Here is a 27,137-nt window from a genome sequence, read left to right on the forward strand (position 1 = left end):
CCCACTCCTCCCACACCAACAACCTCCTCCATCATTGGGGCACACTCATCGCACTTGGTGAACATATTTTGGAGCATTGCTGCACCACATAGATAATAGTTTGCCCTGTAGTTCACACTCTTCCCCAGTACATTCAGTAGGTTATGGCAGGATACATAAAGTCTAGCATCTGACACTACACTATCATTTAGGACAACTCAACGTCCCCAAAATACCCCCATATCACATCTCTTCTTCCTCTCCCTGCCCTCAGCAACTACTGTGGCCACTTTATCCACCTCAATGCTACAATTTCTTTTGTTACTAGTCACAATAGTTTTATAGTAGAATATTAGTAAGTCCACTCTAATTCATATTTTATTTCTCCATTCTGTGGATCCTGGAATAGTGATGTCTCCTCCACCTCTGGATCAAGAGGGAGCTTAGATTCCATGTGGATGATGGATGCAATTTCCTATATTTTTTTATATGACATTTTGTGTGATCTATGTATCTTTTACAAATAAATTAAAAATATATTTTAAAAAAAGATATAGATGACCTCCAAAAAGCAACAAATTCCTTGATGTTATGCCCTGAGATACAGAAGCAGATGTGCTAAATCCCTTGCAACCTCTGGGGATGCAAGGACGTGATCTAGTAAGTCTGCAGGATTGCAGGGAATGATAATTCTAACTATTTAAATGTCACTAAGGACATAGAGCCTGCAAGTGGCTTAACTAGGACTTTGACATTTTTAACCTATCTCTTCTAATAATGAAATTGGTATTACCTCCAATACACTATATCAGCCCAACATTCTAGTTACAAAGAGCAGAGAAAACCATTCTAATATAATTTACAAAGCCTGACTTAAATCCCTCTTGACTTCCTATTCTGTGACAAGCTGAAGAAAATTCTTAACTTTAAAAGGATGACTTTTATGATTAGGTTTGGCCCACTTACACAATCTCCTTTTTTGAAAGTCAACTGTGACATCTTATTTATCTGATCACAGGAGTAAAATACATCATATCAGTTACAAAGATGATACAGATCATGTACATAAGTGGATAGGAAATCTTGGGGAGTGGTATTTTAGAATTTTGCCTATCACAGCAGGGAAGCCAAAGACACTCTCAGTGTAGGTGCCAAGTATGGGAGTGATAAACCTCTCCCCTATCCAAGATGGGCACAACCTTCTTATAAGCCAACTCGACTTCTCTATGATCGTACTACTTGCATTTTTCAGTGTTATGCTTTGCTGATTGTTGGATGAAGGGTGGAAGAACCTAGAAGAAGCTTGGACACAGAAAACCCATGCTTACAGACACATGCATTGTCTCCACCTGAAACAATGAGGCCCTTCTATGCATGATCTCATTGGATGAGCACCTGGATGGCTAAACCTAGAGACTGACCCCCTAGAATCTGTTGTCCTGCCTGCTAGGTTACCCAGTGCCTCCTCTTCAGTGGTTGCTCTATGGTGACATTAGTGAAAAATAAGGATCAGCAGATTCTATGCTCATTTTTATCCTTATGGGTCCATGCACATGACGTTTTCATGGAGGTGGGGGAAGAACTGGGGTGAACTTTTTTTCCCTCTGCTTTATACTAGAAGATAAAAAAAAAAAAAAAGAAGAAATACCATGCCTTCGGACCCAGCTAACAAATGCAGGCTTTTTTTCCATAAGAATTTCATTAACTCCCCTTTCAAATAAGTTTTGGGAATCAAATTAGTTACATTAGAAGAGCCATGATGTTTGTTTCAAATCAGGGGCATTCTCTGTCTCGATTCTTACCATGGATACATAATGGGGTGACTTTTGCAGCACTGATGCCCATCCAACATGTCCTGCCTCTGCCTGCATCTCCACTGCTGATCTTATTCATCCCTCTGATTCTGTCCCATTCATTTTGTTGTTGGTGTCAAATTATTTGGGGTTATCAAATAACACAATCCAAGTAACATAAGGACATCTTGTGTTCATAACACATCAGTAGAGGTAGATATTGGCAGGGCTTAAGACATGGATAACTACTCTGAGTTCTGCCTCCAACATTTTACACTCACCCGGATGCTCTGACTGATTGCTTAATGCCTGTGGACTCCAGTTCCTCTTCTATAAAATGGGGCAGTGACATCTGCCAGGCTTACCTCCAAGACATTGAGCAGAATAAACAAGATAATTGGCAGAAAGGGCTTCTTGTTATTTGGAAAACAAATATATGCTATTTATCATTTTTACAGACCAAATTTTCCTTCTGCAATACAAAAGAATGACTGTATTGCAAAGTAAACTAACCGTGTAAAGAGATTTGGTAGAAATTCCTAGTGTTAGTTTCACAGTAAAAATTATTAGGCCATGAAAAAAATTAATTTTTAAATAAAAAGTCTCATGCTGGTTGTACACTCTGTTTTTCAAAAGCTAAAGTAGGTCTCTCTTTAGTACTTGATTATACTTTATCTTTGCATAGTTTTTTTCATAACTAGAATTAAATTATATCCATGCATTCTATAATTTATATATGTCAATAATGTCATTTAGCATGCTTGTAATTCCTTGAAATAATTGAAATAATACATGGAAAAGAGTTGACAGAGTGTTGCTTAAAAGTTAGTTATTATTGGCCACTAATATTGTTTGATAGGATCAGACTTCATAGTTATATAGCTGCTATGAAATAGCAGACAAGAGCAGTGGCTTGGAATAGCAAAACCTTTGATTATTAAAAAATTAATCATATAAACATTTATAAATTATTGAATTCCTTCTATGTGCCAGGCACTATTAATAAAGTGTATTTCCTGTTCTTGTTTAGTTTCTAAACCTTTCCTTTTACTTTAAATGATATCTTAGAAAAGCAAAAAAGAAACTTATCTAAAATGTAAACAGGAAATAGCATTCTGGGATATAGTTTATATTTACTTCTCTCTAAATATTCTGAACACTTTGACCATTTTAAATATATTCTAATAAATTATGTATTATAGATTAGCAATGAAACATAATCACCAGCTTTTAATTTGTATCCATGATTTCAGTTTAATCAATTGAAGAAAGCATTAATATTACCCTTGGATTTATAGCTAATATTATAAGGCTAGAGTAAAACTAAGCAATAAATTCCCAGAAAGAAGGCAATTGTCGACAAGGCACTAAATTTTGATAAACATGCTGCAAATTAGATTGTGGCTATATGTTAAATAACCAATTTTAAAACTGAAATGAGATGTTAATACCTACATTTTTCTTTAAACTAATAGGTCGTCAAGTTATGTCTGTACATTGATTCTGAATCAGAATATTGATATCTTCATGTTTAATAAAATACTTCATCGTTTTTGTCTCAGGCATGGGCTGCAATGAAATATTAATGATTTATAGAAAACTGCTAAAAGATTCAGAGAGTCAGAAAAAGCTAGGTTTGTTATTAATAACTGAAATTTGTACAGCGATTTATAAAGGAATTTCACATGCACTATGTCAGCTGACCCATTCAATGATCATTTGTACAGATGAGGAAATTTAGCTTTAGATAAGTTCTAAGATTTTCCTAAAGGCACAGAGCTTTTGATGGTAGAACCACGATTTGAAAAGAGACCTTTCATTGCTGAATTGAACCCTGTTCCCTTCACTTAAAAAGCAACATTTCCCTAACTTTGAGCATTCATGGATCGTCTCCAGTGAATCTGCAGGCCACTGATTTGCAATGTTTTTTTGAAATACTTTAATTGTTTTGAACTAACTAATGGCATGTAAAAAGGAAACTCTCTTTTGCTCTACAGGTATTATTTGGTATCTATAATAAGATATCTTTAAATATAGGTATCAAATGGTATTAATATTAATACATTTTTGAGAGGCTTGCTCCACTGTTTGTATGTCTATGTGTTTGCTGTGAGTTTTGTTTTTCAATAGGAGGATTACCAAGGATTTAGGAGAAATTAGCACTAAACTGATACATTCACTAAAGCTATATAGTTTATGCTATGTAATGGCAAGTTTCATAAAACTAATTTATTTTGTTGACTACAAATAATTTTTATTCAATGTTTTGGAAAATACTGATTTACATTACTACCTCGATCCACTGATGTTTAGTTATTCAAGGATCAATAGTTGGCATGCTCTTAATGAAAGCAGGAGGAAGTCATGGTCTATATAGTCCAACCATACATTTTTCATTAACTCAATTACTATTTTGTCAGTATTTTCAAGGGATTGCTATAGGTTGTCTTATATAGAGGTTGGCAAATTATGGCCATCTGTTTTCGTAAATAAAATTTATGGGAATATAACTATGCCCATCCATGGATGTGCTGTCTTTTGCCTCATAGTGGCAGAGTTGAGCAGTTGCAAATGCAACAGAGATCATATGGACCACAAAATAAAAGATTTACTGTACTCTCTGTTCCTTTACAGAACATGTTTACTGATACCCGCTATGACAGTTACCCCAAATAATGGAAATCCTCTCTTTTCAAGAAACAGCCATAGGTGGTTTAGGGGGAAATGGTGTCAATGTAGGTAGGCATTGCTTAGCTCTCTCACAAAAAATGGTGGAGAAAGGGCAAAAATCTACCCAATGGAGCTGCTCTGAAGATCTAAAGATCAGGAAGCTGCAGAGCATTGTCCAGGAGGGATCAGGAAAAAGAGACAAAGAGGCCAAGGGAAAACTGTGAGTTGCTTACCCCTGTGTCTGGAAACAGTGGGTGCATAAACCCAACCCTCAAGGCATGTAGCCGCCATGGAATCCCTGGCTTTCACCAGCCAGTTGAGTGGGCGGGAGCACGCCCTGGGAGGAAGAGAGGTCTAGCAGAGGTTGTAGGGTGGTTTGATTTAGGTGGGTTTGGCCACCTGAACCTCCTTTGAATCTGGGGGAAGGACACCAGCCAGTACTGAGGTGGCCCCAGGGAGAAGGGAAGGAGTATCTGCTCTGGTAGACCATCACACCCACCTGCCCTGGGAGAGAAATTAGGTCAGGGAGGGGCCAGAGAAAGGCACCTAATTAGCCTAGCCCCTAAAAACTGTTAGAAGTCCAACTAGCCTGAGGGAAACAGGGGCAGGAAGAACCAGATAAACTTTCAGGAGCCTATTTAACCTATAAAGCCTGTATAGCTGATTTGACTTTTGGTACCTCCTAAGAGAAGGGATCCGAGGAGTGATCCACCAAGTTATCAGGCAATGCATAGTCTGAGATTCTGTTGTTTTGTTTTAGATATCTTGGGATGTTACTATTTTATTTTATTTTTATCAACCCTTTGTTTTATTGGATAAAACTGGGTACATCTCCTGCAGAGGACAGGCTGCAGGTTAATTAATTGATGAACACCAGCAGCCTCAGAAGGTTCCTAGGAGCCTAAGAGGGGAGGCTGTTTTTCCTGTTTTTTGTTTGTTTGTTTGTTTCTCTTTTTCCTGTTTTGTTTCTTGTTTGTTAGCTTTTTCCATTCTTTTTTTCTTTTACTTATTTTTCAACCTTTTTTATTTCTTTTCTTTCTTTCATTTTTCTAACTTTTGACTTCTGTTGCTTTTCTGTGATTCTGCTTCTCTTTTTGTTTGGTCTTCATTCTCTCTCTCTCTCTCTCTCTTCTTTTCTCATTTTTCTGACATTTTAATTCATTATATTTTTTCTCTCTATTTTGTTTCCTGTTTCATTTTGTCTACTTCACCTTTTTTATTCTTATTTCTTTGTATTTTTAAATGATTTTTTTTAACGCATATTACTTATTGAGTTTTCTAGTTCTTGTAAGGCTCTTCTTCTAAATTTTTTTTCAAATATTATGATTACTAATATTCTTTTTCTCTTCTTATCACATTCCTTTTCTCTGGTTCTAATTTTTTTTTTTTCGAGGAAACACAGACAACTTCAAGGACATAGAATAAGAGGAACCAAAAGTATCAAAAAGGAACCTTACACACACAAAGAAAACAAAATAAAACCCAAGAGTAGAAAGAGAAGCTAACCAACTGAATAAGCCCATCAAGATAAACAGATGCCCAGACACCAACAAAAATTATAAGCCATACTAAGAAACAGGAAGACATGGCCCAGTCTAACATACGAACTAAAACACAGGAAAAGATGCAGAAAGTGGAACACCTAATCAATGATGTCCAAACAAATATCATGAATGAACTTAATGAAATGAATGAAGACATAAAGGATATTAAGAAGACACTGGGGTGACATACCGAAGAAATTGTAAATGTACAGAAAAAGATAATGGATCTGATGATGATGAATAGCACAATGTAAGAAATTAAAAATATACTGGAAACACATAAGAGCATACTTGAACAGGAAGAGGAATGAATCAGTAATGGGCAAGACAACATATCTGAAATCAGACATACAGTACAACATATAGATATAACTAGAAAACACGGAAAAAATTCAGCAGAAACTTAGGGATTTGAATGACAGCATGAAACACACAAACATACACATTATAGGTATCCCAAAGGGAGAAGAGGAGGGAAAGGGGGCAGAAAGGATTGTTAGAGGAAATAATGGCTAAACATTTCCTAACTCTTTTGAGGGACATGGACATACATGTCCTAGAAGCACAGCACACCCCAAACAGTATAAATCCTAACAGGCCTACCACAAGACACATACTTATCAAATCTGATATTCTACTATAAAACCAGTGTGACTTGTAAGAGAAGAAATTATAGCATTGAGGTGGAGAAAGTGAACACAGTAGTTGCGGAGGGCAGGGAGCGGGGAGAAGAGATGTGATGTAGTGGCATTTTTGGGACTTTGAGTTATTCTAAATGATATTGCAGGGTCAGATGCTGGACTTTATATATCCTACCCTAACCTACTGAATGTACTGGGGGAGAGTGTGAACTGCAAGGTAAACTATTATCTATGTGGTGCAGCAGTGCTCCAAAATGTGTTCAACTGAGTGTGATGTGTGTGCCACAATGATGGAGGAGGCTGTTTGTGTGGGAAGAGTGTGGTGGTGGTGGTGGTGGGGGATATAAGGGAACCGCTTATCTTTTTTAATGTAACTTTTTTTTGTGATGTATGTGTCTTAAAAAATATCATTTACAAAAATGATGGGGTGGGGGTGGGAAGCTGGGTATACAGGAACCTCTTATGTTTTTTATGTTTTTTTAAATGTTTTATGTTTCTTAATGTAATATTCTTTGTGATCTATTAGCTTTAATAAAAAGGGTAAAAAATAAAGCTATTGTGAGCAAAAAAATAAACACTAGATACTGTAAAAAAAAAGGCAAAGAGAATACTGAAAGCAGCAAGAGAAAAGAGATCCATCACATACAAGGGAAGCTTGATAGGATTAAGTGCTGATTCTTTATCTGAAAACATAAAGGAAAGAAGGCAGTGGTATGAAATAGTTAAGGTGGCATTAAAAAATGAGGGAGAGTTCAAAATATTCACAGATAAATAAAGACTTTGTCAGCAAGAAACATACCCTTCAAGAAATACTAAAGGGAGTTCTGAAGGTTGAAAGTAAAAATGGGAGAAAGAGGGTTGGAGGAGAATATAGGAAGGAAGATTATTGTAAGAATAACTAAAAAGATAAAAGAAATAAAAACATCATATGACATATATAAATCTAAAAAAAATATGGCTAATGTAAGTAATGCCTTGACAGTAATGACATGGAATGTTAATGGATTAAACTTTCCAATCCAGAGACACAGACTGACTGAATGGATAAGGAAATATGACCCATCTATATGCTTTCTACAAGAAACTCACCTTAGACCCAGAGATGCAAGGAAGTTGAAAGTAAATGCTTGAAAAACAATTTTACATGCAAACAATAACCATAAGAGTAGTTATACTAATATTGGGCAAAATATACTTTAAATGCAAAACTATTGTAAGAGACAAAGTAGTACACTATACTTTAATGAAAGGGCTAATCTATCAAGAAGAAAAAAACAATCATAAACATCTATGCAGCTACCAGGGCACCTCAAAATACATGAAGCAAACATTAGAAAAAAATAAGTGTAGAAATAGATGCCTCTACAAATATAGTAGGGGACTTTAATACACCACTATCACCATTAGACAGAACATCTATGCAGAGGATCAATAAAGAAACAGAGAACTTGAATAGACATATACAGAACTTTACACCCAAATACAGTGGGATATACATTCTTCTAGAGTGCACATGGACCATTCTCCAGGATATGCCACATGCTAAGCCACAGAATAACTCTCAACAAATTCAGAACGATTGAAATTTTACAAAGTAATTTATCTGACCACAATGGAATGAAGCTAAAACCAGCAAGGGGCATAGAACCAGATAAGATATGGAAGTTAAACAGCACATTCTTAGACAATCACTGAGTTAAGGAGGATATTGCAAAAATAAATCAGTAACTACCTTGAAGCAAATGAAAATGACAACACAAGATATCAAAGCCTATGGGATGCAAAAAAAAAAAAAACAGTGCTGAGAGGGAAATTTATAGCCATAAATTCCTATATTAAATAAGAAGAAAGAGGCAAAATCAAAGAACTAACATCATGTCTGGAGGAACTGGGAAAAGAACAAAAAACTAATCTCAAAGAAAATAAAAAGAAACAACAAAGATTACAGCAGAGCTAAATTAAATTGAAAATAAGAAAGCACTAGAAAAAATAAACAAAACCAAAAGTTGGTTCTTTGAAAAGATTAATAAAATTGACAAACCCTTAGCTAGACAAATAAAGAAGGAGAGAAAAGATGCAAATACATAAAATAAGAAATGAGGAAGGGGATATCACCACTGCCCCCACTGAAATAGAGAGTATTGTGAGAGGATACATTGAAAAATTGTATGCCAAGAAGATGGATAATTTAGATGAAATGAGCAAATTTCTAGAAACACACAAGCAGCCTACACTGATGAAAGAAGAAATTGATGAATTCAACTGACTCATTACAAGTAATGAGATTGAATAATTCATTAAAAACCTCCCAACTAAGAAGACCCCAGACCTGGATGGCTTCACAGGAGAATTCTACCAAACATTCTGGAAAGAGCAAACACCAATGCTTCTTTTTTTTTTTTTAAGATTTTATATATTTATTTATTTATTTCTCTCCCCTTCCCCCGCCCCCCCTAACCCTGGTTGTCTGTTCTCTGTGTCTATTTGCTGCATCTTCTTTGTCCACTTCTGTTGCTGTCAGTGGCAAGGGAATCTATGTTTCTTTTGTTGCGTCATCTTGTTGTGTCAGCTCTCCGTGTGTGCGGCACCATTCCTGGGCAGGCTGCACTTTCTTTTGTGCTGGGCGGCTCTCCTTCCGGGGCACACTCCTTGCTCATGGGGCTCCCCTATGCAGGGGACACCCCTGTGTGGCACAGCATTCCTTGCGTGCATCAGCACTGTGCATGGGCCAGCTTCACACGGGTCAAGGAGGCCCAAGGTTTGAACCGTGGACCTTCCATGTAGTAGATGGATGCCCTAACCACTGGGCCAAGCCCACTGCCCACCAATGCTTCTTAAACTCTTCCAAATAATAGATGTGGAGGAAACATTGCCTAACTCATTCTATAAAGCCAGTGTCACCCTAATACCAAAGCCAAATAAAGATGCCACAAAAAATCAAATCTACAGACCAATCTCTCTGAAGAGCCTGGATGCTAAAATCCTCAACAAAATACTTGCTAATCATGTTCAACAACACATCAAATGCATTATACACCATGACCAACTGGGTTTCATCCCTGCGATGCAAGGATGGTTCAACATAAGAAAATCCAGTAATGTAATACATCATATAACAGATAGAAAGAAAAATATCACATGATCATCTCTATTGATGCAGAGAAAGCATTTGACAAAATATAGCACCCTTTCCTGATAAAAACACTTCAGAACATAGAAATAGAAGGAAACTTCCTCAAATTGATAAAAGGTATATCTGAAAAACCCTCAACTAACATCATATTCAATTGTGAAAACTTCTAAACTTTTCCTCTAAGATCTAGAATAAGACAAGGATGCCTACTTTCACTGCTCTTACTTAGCATTGTCAGAAACACTTGCTCAAGCACTTAGGCAAGAAAAAGATATAAAAATCATCCAGTTTGGAAAGGAAGAGGTAAAAATTTCACTATTTTCAGATGGCATGATTCTATACATAGAAAGCCCTGAGAAATCTACAAGAACATTTCTAGAGCTGATAAATGAGTTTGGTAAAGTGACAGAATATGAGATCAATGCACAAAACTCAGTAGCAATTATGTATACCAATAATGAGGAATCTGAGGAGGAAATTAAGAAAAAAGTTCCATTTACTATAGCAACCCAAAGAATTAAATACCTAAGAATAAGTTTAACTAAAGATGTAAAGAACTTGTATGCAGAAAATTACACAAAATTGTGAAAGGAAGTCAAAGAAAACCTAAATGAATGGAAGAATATTCCCTGTTCATGGAAGACTAAACATCATTAAGAGGTCTGTCTTACACAAATTGATTTATAGGTTTAATGCAATCCCAATAAAAATTGCATCAGCATTTTTACATAATTGGAAAAGCTATAACAACTATGAAATTTATTTGGAAGGGTAAGGGGCCCTAAATAGCCAAAGGCATATTGAAAAAGTAAAACAAATTTGGAGGAATCATACTACCTGACTTTAAAACATACTACACCACAGTGGTATAAACTGCATGGTATTGGCACAAGGATAGACATACAGACCAATGGAATCAAACTGAGAGTTCAGATATGGATCCTTGCCTATACAGTCAACTGATGTTCATAAAGGCCACCAAGCTTATTCAAATGGAACAAAAATGGTCTCTTGGTGAACTGGATATCCATATCCAAAAGAATGAAAGAGGATCATCATCTCACACCCTATAAAAAATTAACTCAAGATGGGTCAAAGATCTAAATATAAGAGCCAAGTCCAAAAAGTTCCTAGAAGATAATGTAGGAAAGCATTTATGAGATCTTGTAATAGGAAATGGTTTCATAAACTTTGCATTAAAAGCATGAGCAATGAAAAAATAAAGATAGGTAAATGGGATCTCCTTGAAATTAAGAACTTTATTGTTTCAAAGGAGTTTGTCAAGAAAGTGAAAAGACAGTCTACTCAATGGGAGAAAATATTTGGTAACCAACTATCTGATAGTGGCCTAATATCCAGCATATACAAAGAAATCCTCCATCTTGAAAATAAGAAAAATAACCCATTTGAAAATGGGCAAGAGATTTGAATAGACACTTCTCCAAAGAAGAAATACAAATGGCTAAAAAGCACATGAAAATGTGCTCAAAATCACTAGATATCAGGGAAATGCAAATAAAAACTACAATATCTTACCATCTTACACCCACTAGATGGGCAGCTATTTTAAAAAACAGGACTACAACTGTTTGAGAGGATGTGGAGGAAACGGAACACTTATCCACTTCTGGTGGGAAGGTAGAATGGTACTGCCATTGTGGAGGACAGTTTGGTGGTTCCTCAGGTAGCTAACTTACTCAGCTGTAAGAAGGAATGCAATGTTAACACATAGGATAACATGGATGAACCTTGAAAACCTTATGTTGAGTGAAATAAGTCAAGCACTGAAGGACAAATATTACATGGCCTCATTGATATGAATTAAGCAAATTGAGCAGACTCACAGAGCTAGAGACTGGAAGATAGGTTTGTGAGAGACAGAAAGGAATAGAGGGTGGTGAACTAATGTTCATAGGGAAAAATCTATGATAAGGTGGAAAAGTCTGGTTGGGCAGTGAGTGGACATGATAGTGGGTGCAGTGACATGTTTAGGTTTGGTGGTGCTGGTCTGTGAGGAAAAGTAGTGTGTGTGGGGTTTGGGTTGAACTCTCCATTGGATTGGGTGAGAGTTGAGGGAAGGAGCAGGTGAACTCAGGATTTGCAAGTCTTGGTTAACCCTATACTTTTGGAAATGTTCTTTTGGCAAATATGGCAGTGGAGGGTTACTGGTATAGAGTGTTAGGTGTGTAGGGGTATATGGGATACAGTGTACCTGGTGCAGGCTTCTGTGGAATATCTAAGGGCTCATCTTGTCATAGCATATTATACAAGTGGGAGGAAATCCACACAACAAACCAGAAAATATTCAAATCCTATCCTGAGGTGTCCTGCTATGGTCTCAATTAGAGGTACAAAAATCCGTTGAGAACACAGGCAGTGCCTAATAAAAGAAAACAGACCAATATGTCAAGTCCTCAATATTATTGCAAATAACCATGAATCTTATTCTTCAAAAATTGAAACTTAGTGATTACCATAGGCTTCAAAGGGAAGGAGAGGGAAGAATAGAATAGATGGAACATAGGACATTTTCAGGGCATTAGAATTGTTCAGCATGATCTTGCAATAATGCATAGAGGCCACTTCAAATTTTGTCAAATCCTATAGAAGTGTACAATACAAAATATAAACCATAATGTAAACCATTTGTTGTGGAAGCAGAGAGATTCAATGATCACATATGGAAGGCCAGAGCTCAGTAATAATTTTGGGAGAAAAAATTTGTAAATGACCAGTCGGGCTCGAGAACTTTTCTGTTCTAAAACCCAAGCCCCGAATAGGATTTTTAAGTTCCTATTATACAGAGAATATAGGAGTTGGAAGCCAAATGATGCCTTGTTTGAGTACGAGATAAGCTTGAATTAACATATATTTCCCACATTCCCAGTAAGCTTGAATTAACATATTTACTTTGCATTCTCCCTGACTATCCAAAGTCTATAGAGTCTATATCACTTAATTGGCTTCCTGGGAGTGGTTGGCATGATTATGAAAGGTGGGGCTGCAGTTCTTATTGTTTGTTATACACAGTCCAGGTTATTCATGAAGAGATGCACAGCCTGCACACATAGCCTATATCACATTGACCATGGTTAGTAGCAATGCTTCAATATTTGTCTATCAATGGTAACAAATGTACCAACTGCATGTAAAATGTTAATAAGGGAGAGTGGAAAAGAGGAAGGACATTGGGTATATGGGAATCACCTGTATTCTCTATTTGACTTTTCTGTATCCTAAAGCTCCTTTGAAGATAAAATGAAAAAAAAAATTACACAGGGAATATATGAAAGAAAATATCAGTGTACCTACAAGACAATAGATCTTACAGTAATGAAAAACAATCTAAAATTATTTTTATTACTTCAAGTTGTTTTAAATTTTTGTTTTGTTTATTTTTAAAATTATTTCATTTTCTTATAAATTGTATGCAGTTATTTTTTGGCTTCATTTTTGGAGAGGTTTTGGATCATAGAAGGGTCACAGTAGTGGTGGGAGAGGATCACTGGTGTGGGTTGTCAGTAATGTGGTGATGCATGGGAAGGAGTTCACCTGGAGCATGCCTCTAAGACATATGAATATATTCAAGTGTTTATTGGACATTGTTTCCATGGGAGGAGAGCCACATAATAACCCAAAGAATACTGAGTTCCCAATGTGGGGAGTTATGCTACATTCTCTAATAGGACAGCAATAATCCTCTGAGTGCAAGGGCAGTGTCTAGTGAAGGACCATTATGCCAGGCCCTTGACATTGATGCTTACACTTATGAATCTTTTCTTGTCCCATTGTGGGACATGACTCCAGAGATGAACCTCCCTGGCACTAAGGGACTATTACCAAGCACCAACTAGCAATTTACCTGGAAAAAAGAACTTGACCAAAAGGAGGAAATGGTAAATAGAAATGAGTTTTGATGGTTAAGAGATTTCAAAGTGAGTGGGGAGATCATTCCAGAGGGTATGCTTATGCAAATCTCAGCAGGATCTCATTGACTGTCATAGTAAACAGTGCCTCAAACAGTAGGCTCCTGAGGGCTCTAGTGAGATCCAGAATCTATAAGCAGGGCAGACAGCTCAGGAATCTGAAACCCTGTCAGTTGGCCTTACTTTGGAAGTTATGCTCCCCTATATAACAGAGTTGGACTCATTTACAGGTTCTCTGCACATGGTTCTTCAACCCCTTTTATTTTAACCCATAATTAGCACTATACTTGATAAATATATGTCCCAGAGACTTAAATCTTTGGTCTGTCCATATGCCACTTGAGCCTGAAATTCAGCAGAGTTGCAATACCTACTCTCCAGTTCATTGGACAGCTAACAAGGAGATGATGATGGACAACATCCATCCCAAGGAACAGAGAATGTTTGCAACTGCAAACAATATAGCTTCATCCATCTGTCCCGTGGGATCTAAGCCCTCTCTCAATTAGAAGCAGAGTGGGCATCACCATCCCAAAATTCTCAAGATTGGGGAATGAATGATGGACTAAAGTAGACTTATTATTATTCTATTATTGACTTATTATTGTTAGGGCAATGGAAGAATTCAACTTTTATCATTGATGTATAGACAGTGTCCATCAGAGATTCTGATGATGGGAGAGGGAAGAATAGGAATAATATGGGGACATTTTCAGGAGAATGGATTTGTCTTTCAGGACACTGCAGGAATGGATACAGGCCATTGTATATTTTGTCATAATTTAAAAAATTGTGTGGGACAAAGTGTAAACAATAATTCATTATGTATAATGTGGTACGTGGTTAGGAGCAATGCTTCTGTATGTGTTCATCAATTGTAACAAATGTACCATACTAATGAAGGGTGTTGTTAATGTGGGAAAGTTTGGGAGGGGGAGGAAGTGGAGTATATGGGATTTCCTTAAGGTTTTTAAGTAACATTTATGTAATCTAAAAGTTTCTTTAAATATATATATATATTTAAATATAAATATATATATATGAAAAAGCCATACAAATAATTGTATATACATTCTTGCAGACATACTGAAATATATACAGAGAGATGGGGAACACAAGAGGGAGAGATTAATATCAACTTAAGCCATAGGGTTATGTTTGATGGAAGAAGTTATGATTGAGGTGGCTCATGAAGTGTACAGAGGATTGTAATCATAAGTATGGAAAGGAAAGGAAGTGAACTCAGATTGGAGAGTACAGTTTCTCAGTTAGGAATGAGTTCATCAGAAAATAACCAAAACCCAACAATAGGTTAAACAAGAGTTTATATTTTCTGCAGTAAGAAAGCTGGAGAGAAACAAATTCCATTCTGTTTTCTGCCATTTGATGTTGTCATCAATCCTGTAAATCTTGAAAATTCAAGAACTCATGTTATGCTTCAGGCATAAGAAGGCAGAAAGAGGAGAGAACTGCATAGCACCAGAATTGTGTGCCATTCTACTAAGAAAGAAAAGCTTTCTTGAAAGCATCCTTGTGACTCTAAGCTAGTAACTCCTTGAACAAATGTACTTCATGTGACTACCTCTAGCTTTAAGGAAGTTGGGTGAAACATATTTTTTTTTCATATTTAATATAATACTGAAATAGTATTATATTAGAAAACCATGAGTGTCCACCACAGGTCCTACAATAAAAGAGAACTGTTCAGGAACAGTCAGCACATTAGTGGTGAATCCATGGATTAGGGCTTGGGTCATATGGATAGATGGAAAAAGGAGCTGAGTTCAGCAAATTGTTTTTCTTCTGAAATTATCATCTTTTCCTCCTGTGAACCTGTTCAGAAATAGGTTGGCTCAAAGGGAAGGTGATGCAAAACTTAAGAAATAAAAGGACAGAAAGTGAGACACATGAGAGGAAACAAAGATTGAACCAGGGGACTCACAGCTTCTGAAACTGAGAACCTCAACCCTAGTTTCCACATCATATTTATTGGAAACTACCAAGCAGCTGTTTGCTATAGGAACTGCAACATCATCTACAGTAATAGGGAACAACTGCAACATCTGCAATAAGGAACAGGTCATACAGAGTTCAAATACAATTTAAACTCTTTTTCCCACATTTTCCTATTACTCTTTCTCATGGGAAATAGACATGACTTCTTGGGTAATCCATCATCATCACCATCACCATCATCGGCACATTTTACTACAGACCTAATCTGTAATAAGAACTTTACTGGGAACTATACTTTAAGTAAGTATCAGGGATGGATCCATATTTTGGGTGTCCAAAATATTTGAAGTTTTCCTTCACTCAGAAAAAGAACACACTGCAACAAATAAATATCAGATGCACAAAAATGAATATTCATTTAGAACAACACATGAAATTACAACAATCTGCAAAGTCCTGAATGACAAAGACCAAATGTGACAAATACCACAAACTCTCCTAAATAAAATTTCTTTTAATTACCTAACTAATGTACATGGTGCATTTTAATTGTTGATGCACTAGAGAGTGTATTTCCAGTGCCAGGCTCTATAAGGCATATTGAAATTGTGATAGAGCACTTGGCTCTGTACCTACTATCATGGAATCAGATGGATTGGTAGATAGCGTGAGAGGAGAAGTCCTGGAAATCCTTCCTTCCTTAGGGTGGCTAGCAATAACTTCCTGTGAACAAAGTAAGGGTATATCATATAAATCGATTCCATTAAACCAGACTCAGCTTCCCTTTATCTGGATTCTCAAATGCCTCCAGTCACTTTAATACCAACTGACCTCAAAGGAAGGAAAAGAGATAGAACTGGCTGTAACCAACCTTGAAGTTAAAGCATCTTATTTTAGCAGACCTTACAAAAACACATGACCATGTTAATGCATTATTAGGATCCCTCTCAGGATGTAGAAAAGGCCCCAGAAAATGAGAGATCCTAAAGCTTAAACTCCCTTAGCTTCAAAGGAAATCTATATCTGGTTAATCTTAAATCTTCAAAGTAACTTTGAAAGTTGAGTAGTATTTACAGATGAGAAAACAGAAAAGTAAATGAAGAGGAGTTAAAGTTTGAACTCAATTTGGAGTCATTGTTTCCTTATGATAGAAAAGAAAGGAATATTAATAACTGTGGTAAATAAAATAAGGTCCTCTGGCCTGCCCATATACTTTTGTCCACAATATTCACAATATTGAATTGCGAGTATATTCATGTCCATATAATTTCATGTAAATTGTATGGAAGAATGAAATGTCAAGTGGAAAAAGAAAAAGCCTGTGACTATTAGAAAACACAGTCTCTGGATGAGCTCTGCAAATTGGTGGGAGATATTATTTTATCTGCAATAAAATTCTTGAGGTTGTGCCCCTGAAATGATCACTTCCTGCCTGCATGTTAAACCGAGGAGAACCTGTCAATAAGATAGGCCTGATTCGTTGCCTTAATAACTCAAAGATGATGATAACTGAAGAAGAACTCAGAAGAGACAGTAAGCATTTTCTCTTGCTCAGTTAAATACAGCCATGAGGTTTACATAACCTTAATATACTTTGAGAGAAATTTGACTGAGATTAAGACCTGCTCTAGGGAGATGGATTTTGGCATATTCCGGCTGAGGATTGAAAATGCTTTATCTTGTTCAATTTCTTTCCCAAAGCTATGCTGCATGGAAATTTCTTTACTTAGAACTTGCTATTTTCAGCTCATTCCTGTAATTCTTCAAAATTAATTTGTGATAAAATTAATTGAAACAACCATATCTTCAGGTTGTTTCAGCAATGGAAATCAAGATTTCTAGAAAAATGTTCTCCACCATTCTATTTTTCTTCTGTTTCTCATGAATCCAAAAACAAACACTTTTGGAGCATCAGCCATGAGGCAGATGTTGTCCTCTGTACTAGATACATGGAGCTAGATAAGACAGAACTTCTGTCCTTACAGAATATATGTGAATATATGAATATATGTGTAGCAAGGAAAGGAAAAACAGGAAATAAAATTATTCTCTTCTAGGTCACAGATGACTGACCTGTAAATGTAGTTGAAAGGTTGATCCTCATTCAATTTGTGATTCTAAAAAATGGTTACATTATCCACTGCTAATTCTTTGAATCTCTGTATGTAACAGCATCTCTCCGTTTGCATATTGGGCTGGGGGTGAGAGGATGGGTTCCATTGTCTTCTGGAATTTTTCCTGCCTCTCTGGATACTCCTTCTCAGAATCTCTCTTCTGAGATTCTGCTTCTTTGCCTTGGAAATATTGGTATTTCTGGGGATTCTATTTTTCTTTCTCTCTTGACAATTAAATTGAAGGAAATCTCACTCATACATATTCATTTACTATTCAAATTCTAACTAATCCCAAAGGAGTGTAGTTAAAATCTAATCCCCATATCCACACTACCTATTAGTCTCTCTACATATACGTTCTCAGGACACCTACAACTCAGCAAGCCCAAGTGAACTCATCAACATTCCTCCTTATCTGAGTTTATTTTCTCAGTAAATTGCATCAAGCTCAGTCTAATAATTCAATCCAGGAATAATTAACCTTTTTCCAATCACCCCTCTGCCTCAGTTCCTCATATCTAATCAATAAATCTCAGTGATTCTACCTCCTAAATGGCTTGCAACTCTGTTCATTTCTGGGCACTGGAATGCTGGAATGTTGAAATGCCTTCTTAACTCTATTTCCTACCTCCTATCTTGCCTCTTCTAACTCAGTCTGCTAACACAGCCAAAGGTATTTTTTAAGTGCAAAATAGTCATCCTTCATTAATATCCTTCAGTGAATTCCTTTTCCCTTAGTAAAACATCCAAACTACTTAATTGAACAATATGGACCTGAAAATTTTACCTCTGATGACCTCTTCTCTGCTCCCACCTTTCCATTGCATGTTCTGGAAAAGCTGGCTTAAGCAGTGCCTTAAACAGGAATGCAGAGACTTCTTTGGGATTTTGTTTATCCTTTTCTCTGAATGCCATTCTCTTTTACCAAGTGTTGGCTGGAGGTTTATCTCACCCATGCTTGCTTCACCAACTCATAATTCCTTAGTGATAGCCCCTTCTAAACCTAACTGAACAATCTCTTCCTAATAGTCTCACAGCCCCCTATGGTCATGGCATAACAATGAATAGCACTCCTCTTTTCTCTTAAAAGTGTCTCCATTTTGATGATAAATTATGATCACCTTTGACACAAAATCTTAGCTGACCTTATTGTGATTGTATTGTTCTTTCAGGATTTTGTTTCTCACCAGACCTTAAGCTCTGGGATAGGAGGGATGCTCATTTATTTTCTATTTTGTCCCCCAAATTAGCAAGATACAGGCATAGGGTAGTTACTCAATATTTATGCGTAGGACAATGTCACCCCACTCTCTTCCCTTCAAGGAAGGCTTATCCCATAACATCACCAGGAATGGTCCCTCTTCAAGGAGTGTGGCTTATAGCCAGCTCAGATGAACCTCATTGGCTAGCCGGAAAATTGCCTTTGAGACTATTCCTGATGTATTCTGACTTCAGCTAGATGCTTGGTCAGTGTCTCTAGCACTCTCTATAATGCCCCTATCATAATATTATCAAGTTTCTTTCCATTTTGCTAAATCATAGAGCTCCCAGAAGATACGAAGTACTTGCAGCCAGGAACCTTAGCCAACTTGCTAATCTGTTTATTTCCAGTTCATGTCGCATACTATGTATTTAATAAATATTTGTTGGATAAATTGTTGAGTGAATGATGGGATACATATTCATCAAAGAAGAAATGAAGCATATATGTTTCCAATAAGATGAAAAAGGGAGAAAGGGCATTATAAGCAGAAGGACTCCTTCAAAAACTTTTAAATATGTTTCTCCAGATTCCTTACTCTTTATTAGTTATGAAATGGACTCAGGTCTCAGTATTTACATACATTATTGAGATTCTTGGGATTCTTGGGAGTGGGGAGAATCTCAGTATTTTATCAGAGTATTGAGAGATGTAACTTCTCTCCCATGTTTGGTCTCTTGCTGGGTTTCTAAAGAGCAGAATTTAGGACAGAATAAAACACAGCAACTCATTATCCATTATGCAGTACTGCTTATCTGTTTGTATTAATTTCTTCTTTTTTTTTTTTAAAGGAGGTACTGGGGGTTGAATCTAAGACTTCATATATGCAAAGCAGGCACTCAACCTCTGAGCTACATCCTCATCTTAGATTTTTCTTGAACAGTTGTCAGTCTGATGCTGACTAGTAGCCTGTTGCTGAGTAAGTTGGGAGGTGGCTTCCATGTTTTTCATGGGGAGTTTATCAGAGAGAGATCATCAGCTATTTCCCATCCTGAGGAAGAAAGAACAAGAAGAAAGGAGTTTACATAGTGACAGGAGAGACCTGTGTTTGTGATAAAAAGATCTTGTAGCTCCACCTGGACATGGTGTGTGGAAATCCTTAGCATGGAAACCTTGAACATAGCAGAGAAATGCTCTGTCATGGTAAGGTTCAGTTGATGACAGTGTTGATGCTTGGGTACTTCAATAAATATGTCTAAGACTATCCCAAACTTGACTCCTCTTCTGGGAACAGAAAAAGAGATGGTACAAGAGAACAGCCATTTATTGAGCAATGGTATGGCAGTACTGTTTTTTCAGCAATTCCCTCTTTCATATAATTTTATTGTCCCTAAAATTAAGTTGTAGTGGCAAAAGTCCATCATTTGTGTTTGTGTGCATAAGTGTGTGTGTTCAGTGATGATAAAATGATCCTCAGTCATTTTATATTACCCCTCATTTAGTGACTTATCAGAACTAGCCTCAGGTGTAAAGGTAGATATGTTCCTGTTGGTCCTTCAGAAGGGGGCATCACGGCTTCTTGTCCCTTCTAGTCCTGTAGCCACTGACTCTAGGCCCTGATCCCACACCACAGAACTTGGGCTACCTGGGCAGGTGTGCCTCACCTCATGTCCTTCACCTCATGCCTGATCTTCTCCACTTAAATAGTTCATCTGATCAGACCTAATGGTGAGAAGAGCACTGAGCTAACAATCTGACCATGTGTCTATTTGAGCTAGACAATATCAACTCTCTTCATTTCTATCCTGTCCCCAAGGGTCAACAGAGTCCACATTTTAGCATAGGCTGATACCTGTCTGGTGGCTAATTACATGGACTTGGTGATTTCATCTACCAATGTAGATGAAGATGTAGAAATAAACCAATGTTTATTTCTTATTCACACTATGTGTTTGAACTCAGGTCAGTGGTGACCTGTGTTGTAGCCTCTGGGACCCACAGCCATAGTGCATACACTCTGAAGCAGGGGTGGGCATCCTGTTAGAAAAAGGTCCTAATAACATCTGCACCAGATTGCAAAGCCTCTGCCTATCACCTTTGCTCACAATTCCTTGGCCAGAGCAGTTCTTGTGGCTAACTGGCAAAGTCAGGCTTCAGGTGGGAAGGGAAATAAAATCATCCTGTAGTTCTGTAGGTCAGATACGGTCTCTAGTACTTAACAAGCATTTTGACATCAGGGAATTTATTTAAACTCCCTCAGTCAGTTTCCTCCAGTATAGAGTGAAGAAGATATAATTAGTAACCACCACATGAAGATGACTGTGATGATAAAGTGAAACACTGCAGAGAAGTGTAACTATGAAAATGAGCATAATGTCACATCATTTTCCAGAGAACAGGCTCTGGAGCTAGAATTCTTCTCATCTGGGCTCCACCACTTCTTGGGAGCATAATTCAGAAAGTTACTTAGCATCGTGGCCTCAACATCTTCATCTATAAAAGGGTACAGTGATTTTGAGAAGATAAAATGAGATGATGTATTTGCTTATTTATTGTGGTGCCTGAAACATAATAAATACTAGTCCCTGCTGACCTTGGTTGCCCCTGTTATTTAGGTTAAAGGAAATAAATTGGATTTAGCCCCTGGTAAAGTATCTACAGCATAGAATGAAAAATGATATCATAGAAATGGAATATTGTGGATGGAAATGATTTGAGTGATTAGCTACTTAAATTATTCTTCACCACTTTGAAGTCCTGGGTCAAACTGAGAGTATGAAGTGAGTTATAGATTCTTTCACCTTAAAGAGAACATGCAAGTACAAAATGTTGGGTATAATTTGGGGTTCATGCATCTCCCTATACCTCTTTTTTATCCCACAACCACCATTTTTCTGTGAAGAAAATAATCTAGTGCCATATAATGCCCACCTTCAGCTTTATATCCTTTCTGGTCAGTGCTACAGTAGCTATATCCCCACTTTGGTATTCTGGATGTGCCAATTTTTTTTTTTTTGTAATTAATCAATAGAGATGATTTTTTGTTGTTGTTTGTTTTGCCCTCGAAAGAGGTGTCACATGCAGAATTATTTCCTGCAGAACCATAAAAGTCATGTCCTCCTCATATGAGAGCACAGCAGCAGTGACTGACAGCAAAGATAACTCTGCAGTTAGGTTTCTCCACCTGAGTCAGCTTTTCCTAAAATGTGCTGTCTTGTTTGCAAATCAAGAAGGCTGTCCTGAGTATGGTGAGGAACTATGTAAAATGACAGCTTCCTGCCAAACTGAGGTGGATACATCAGACCAAAGAAAAATTTGGACAAGCCCAGCTTGATGAGTAATGAGCATATTTAGGGGGCCTATGTAGGGTCCTCATCCTCAGTGGTGAGAGAGAAAGCATTTTCCAAACTCAATAGTCTATACTCACCACAAAAAGAGAGAGTTCTTTTATAATGCATATCCACATGCAGAAGAGGAAGGCACATGAGTGGCAGCAGGATTCCTAAAGAATGCAGTGTTGCAAGATTTACTAAACAGTCACCAGTTTACAACCAGTTACTGAGACTTGCCTTTTAACTACTTGGGAAAGGAATGTTGTTGCAACTGGAAGGGGAAAGAACTGGAAGATTTTAGGGAGAAAATGCAAAGTCATATATGACACAAAGACTCTTGGTAATTTATTTGAAGGGGACTCTTCAGAGAGCTTGTTTCCTCATGTTTGTGTAGTAGGCTGAGGCCTCAGGAAAGATAAGGGAGAAGAATCAGGCCATCTTTGAGGTCAGCAGTGTCTGAGGGCAGAGCAGAGCAATAGCCCCAGCTGGAGTCCCTACATGTTCTTCCTTAGAGACATCAGCAGCTCAACCCAGAGATGGCAGGAGAGGTTGAAATGACTGTGGATGAAGCAGGGAGCTTTTTTGAAAACACACAACCTGAGGACATAGCTAGCCAGTCTTTTTCTCTGGCTAATAACTTCATCACCACTTGGAGAAGGAGGCTGCCTCAAAATAGACTTGCTATAAGTCAGCACCAACACTTGCTGCCTTTCTGCAGTATCCCTTCCTGGAGTGCTCATGTCAGAGGATCTGTGCAAGATCTTTTGGAATAAGACAAGTCTGGTTCAGAATTCTGACTCCACTCCTTGCAAACTGTGTGACTTCGCATATATTATTTTTTGTCACTGAAAGTCATTATCCTTCCATGTAAAATGCGCCTAATTGTAAGGATATTGAATATCAGAAATAATGTATTAACAAAGGGCACATAGTAGGTGCACAGTAAATGAGAGTTATCTGCATTTATACTGAACCTTAATGGTGAGTAATTCAAGGTCTGAAAACTGAGGATTAGTCACATTTTGCACCAGCTCAAAGTCATCTTCTTTCTGAACCCTTCACCAAACCCCAACATCCTGGATGCAGCAGCCCTTTCCTTCCCTTTGCTTCATGCCATTTGTGCATACTTCTACATACTGGACAAAATTGGACTAAACCCCAACGATACTAGATTGGAGGCATATGCCAAGAAACTCTATCCCTGAGTCACTGAGAGTCTAGAGAAGGAGCCCAATGAATACACAAGTCCTGAAGCATTCATTTACATAACAGCCCGGTATTACTACCTTCATTTTCAGATGAGGGCCTCAAGGCTCCAAACAGTTAAATAATTTGTTAAAGCATTTGCTACTAGTAAAAAATGGACTTAGAACCCAAGCCCAGGACTGTGCATATAAATTGCATGTGGTTTCCATTACCATGGTCTGAACTCTCTATTAAATTCTGATTCATCTGCATCTAAGACACAAGTCAATTATGTGCCATTTCTTCCTCCCAACACATTGTTCCATTTTATTACTCACCATGGCCAATATTTATTAAATGTTTTCTATTTATCAAACTCTATTCTAAATGTTTGAAGTGTTGAGTTCAGTTGTCTATTGCTACTGTATCCAATTACCACAAAGTCAGTAGCTAAAAATAATGCAAATATATTCTCTCATGTTCTGGAATTCAGAAGTCCAAAATGAGTTTTTTCGGGTTAAAATCAAGGTGTAAGCAGAATTATGTTCCTTCTGGTGACTCCGCAGAGAAGCCATTCCCTTGCCTTTTCCATGTAGGAAAAGCTGTGCTTATTCCTTGGTTTGTGCTCCCCCCACCTTTAAAGCCAGCAGTCCCATATCTTCCAATTCCTCTGACCTCAGTCTATGTCATCTCATCTCCTCTGCTCTGACATCCCTGCTTCCCCCTGATTAGGACACTTATGATCATACTGGGCCAGCCAGATAATCCAGGACTCTCGCCCCTTCTCAAATTCCTTAACTTAATCACATCTGTAAAGTCCCTTTTACCATGTAAGGTCACATATTCACAGTTGCTGGGGATTAGAAGGTGGACATCTTTGAGAGACCATTATTCAGCCTACCACATATTTATTAATCCTCACACCAGTCCTCTCAGGTAGGTTTGCTTAGTTTCCCATTTTGCAGATGAAGATTCTGAGACACCGACATATAAGTAAACTTTCTAAGATCCAAGGTCATTTAGGCCATTAAACTGCAGGAGCAAGACTAAACTCAGTTACTCTGATTCTCAAGTCTGAACTCATCACCATTGTGCCTTAATGCTTTGTGGTTAGTGTTTCATTTACTTGTCTCTTTCATCAACTTCAAGCTCCCTAATGAGAGGGACGTTGCCTTGCCATATGATCTATAGTTGGGATACGTTTCTCAACCAGTGAAAAATGGAGAGGTGAAAAAAACAAAACAAATCATGAAGCACAGAGGGTAAACAACAAACCAAAAAACAATAGCCAAACAAAAGTCTGTGATTTTAGTTCACTTTAGAAAAGGGTGATGAGCCAGAAACTCTCCCAGAAATAAACCAGATGGAAATCTGTCCATAGACTGCCTCAGCAACTTCCACACTCATTTTGGCTTATCATGGTCAAATGATCCAAAAAGACATGGATCAATAATGCTTTAGTCTCAAATTTAACCACTCAAAAACTTGTTCTGAAATTCTTGGCTATGCTCAATCAAGGCAGGCAGGCATCTGCCAATAAGAAGGAATCCATCACATCACTCAGCCGCTACTCCTTGAGCCCTTCTCTGTGGTCCCCCATTTCTCAGTTATCGTCATCTTTTAACATCGCTTAATGGAACTTTATCTCAACAGCGTGCACATTGCCCTCTCTTCTTGGCTGTGGAAATCTCCCTTAATGGGTGCTTTTGACACCTTCATTGTTTCTGTAAAGTTTCATGATCAGAAGGTGTGTTGTCCCCTGTTCCCCAGTCTGATCTAGAAGAGTGACTGTCAACATTTCATTTATCAGCAACATCCTTTATTTTTTCAAATAAAATATGTCAAGAAATCTCAATGTGTAAAATAGTTCCAAATAGAAATTCTTTTGTGGAAATAGAGAAAAGAGGCCTGAAATCCATCACTTTCTTTTTGCCTCTATTGGAGAAAACAGGGCACTCACTGGGACATGGAGACTGATTGTAGGCAGAAAGTTTATTGGGCAGCTCTCCCAACGGAGGGGTCTGAAGAATAGTCTTCAGCCCCCTCCTGGAAGGGGGGAATTTGAATTTATATAGTAAATTCCTAGGTAGGGAAATGAGAGTGGGGGGGGGGGAGTTGAGGGTTCAAGTGAAGTGCAGGCGTCAATAGGAAGCCCTAAAGGTGAAAATTTTCCCTTGTATGGCTAGAAGGTAGAGGGTTAGGAAATTAGGTTTTCTTGGAATGTTGGAGGAACAGGTGTTGTTTTGATCTGCAGGGATGAAGGTCTCTTTCTCCCTTTATTCCCATTTCCATGTGGTTTCTTTGTTTAACCTTTGGGGAAGTACCATGCTTATGGGGGGGTTTGTCTTTCCTCGAGGCATGTCAGGGGGAACTGAGTCACAGCTTCTTAATTATTGCAAACGAAGAGAGAGTGAACCTCTAACAGCCTCCATTTACAGAGGGACTACCCTTTTCCTCTCATCTCATATCCCTATACATACTCTTTCCTCCGAGACTCTCCATAGAACCTTGCATTTTCCAAGAAAAAAGAGTTTGAAAACCCCAGTAGGAATCCAACAGCAATCTTATGGTAGCCACTTGGTTATTGATTTACTCAGCTGAAGTGTGTGCAGCTGCAACAACTCAGGTGGTAAGTTTTGTAACAAAAACTCAGTACAAAATGCAGACATCCTATATCCTGGCTTTCTTCCCTCTACGTTGCCAGCACCTCTGACCTCTGCTTGTTCTGAATGCCTCTCCAGCACTCAGGCCAGTCTTAACAGTCTTAACAGTTGATTATGGTTTCAAGTGTACAACACGTTTGTGGCACAAAGGGCCCTTCTGTAGTTTATTTACTGAACTGGGAACTGGTACCATATGCCGGCAATTTTACACTTGCTCTTCTTGCCCTCTGAGGATATGAACAGCTGCATCAAGTTGCTGACTGGCCTAGCTGAGAGGAGCTTATGAGCAAGCACACAGGGATGAGTGTCAGGTGTGGCTCTGATCCAATGAAGGTTTTGGAGAAACCACATTAAATGGCATTCTCAGTCTGCAGATGAGCCAGCAATGTTCTACCTTCAGGCCTGAGCAGCAGGAAGAGTGGGAGGTGCTTGACTCTTCTCCATTTCTCCAGGCCCCTTACCTGGGCTGACCCAGAAACTCTAGGAGGCTACAGCTAGTCCAGAATGTTCATCTGGAGGAACACCTGAGGATTGAAATTTACTTTCCTTCCTCTCTATTCTTTTTCTCTTTCTCTCTCTCTTTTTTTTTTCTTGCTTTTATTCATTCATTTTTAATCCAGAAATTGACATTATCTGCATGGAAGAGGGTGCTGAGAATTATGATGTGATATTTTCTTATTGGAAATAAATATTTGGCAAAACATGGCTCATTAGGAAATATTTTACAAGGGGAAAATGGAAAAATGGTTTGAACTCAAGCAGTTACCATCTCACAATAAAACAGAACCTATGAAAGTTCCTAAAATGCCAGTAACATAGGCTGAATTTTAAAATATTAATTCATTCAGCCTATACTTTGAGGACCTGCCAGGTGATAACACTGTGCTAGCATTGTAGAGATCAAAAGATGTAAAAACTCACATCCTTAAGAAATTACAGTGCAATAGAGGAGATAAGATCTAAACCCAAATAATGGAAATCAAATAAAATGCAGAGCCAC

The sequence above is a fragment of the Dasypus novemcinctus genome, chromosome 14 (assembly GCF_030445035.2).
Source record: "Dasypus novemcinctus isolate mDasNov1 chromosome 14, mDasNov1.1.hap2, whole genome shotgun sequence".
Taxonomy (NCBI): domain Eukaryota; kingdom Metazoa; phylum Chordata; class Mammalia; order Cingulata; family Dasypodidae; genus Dasypus; species Dasypus novemcinctus.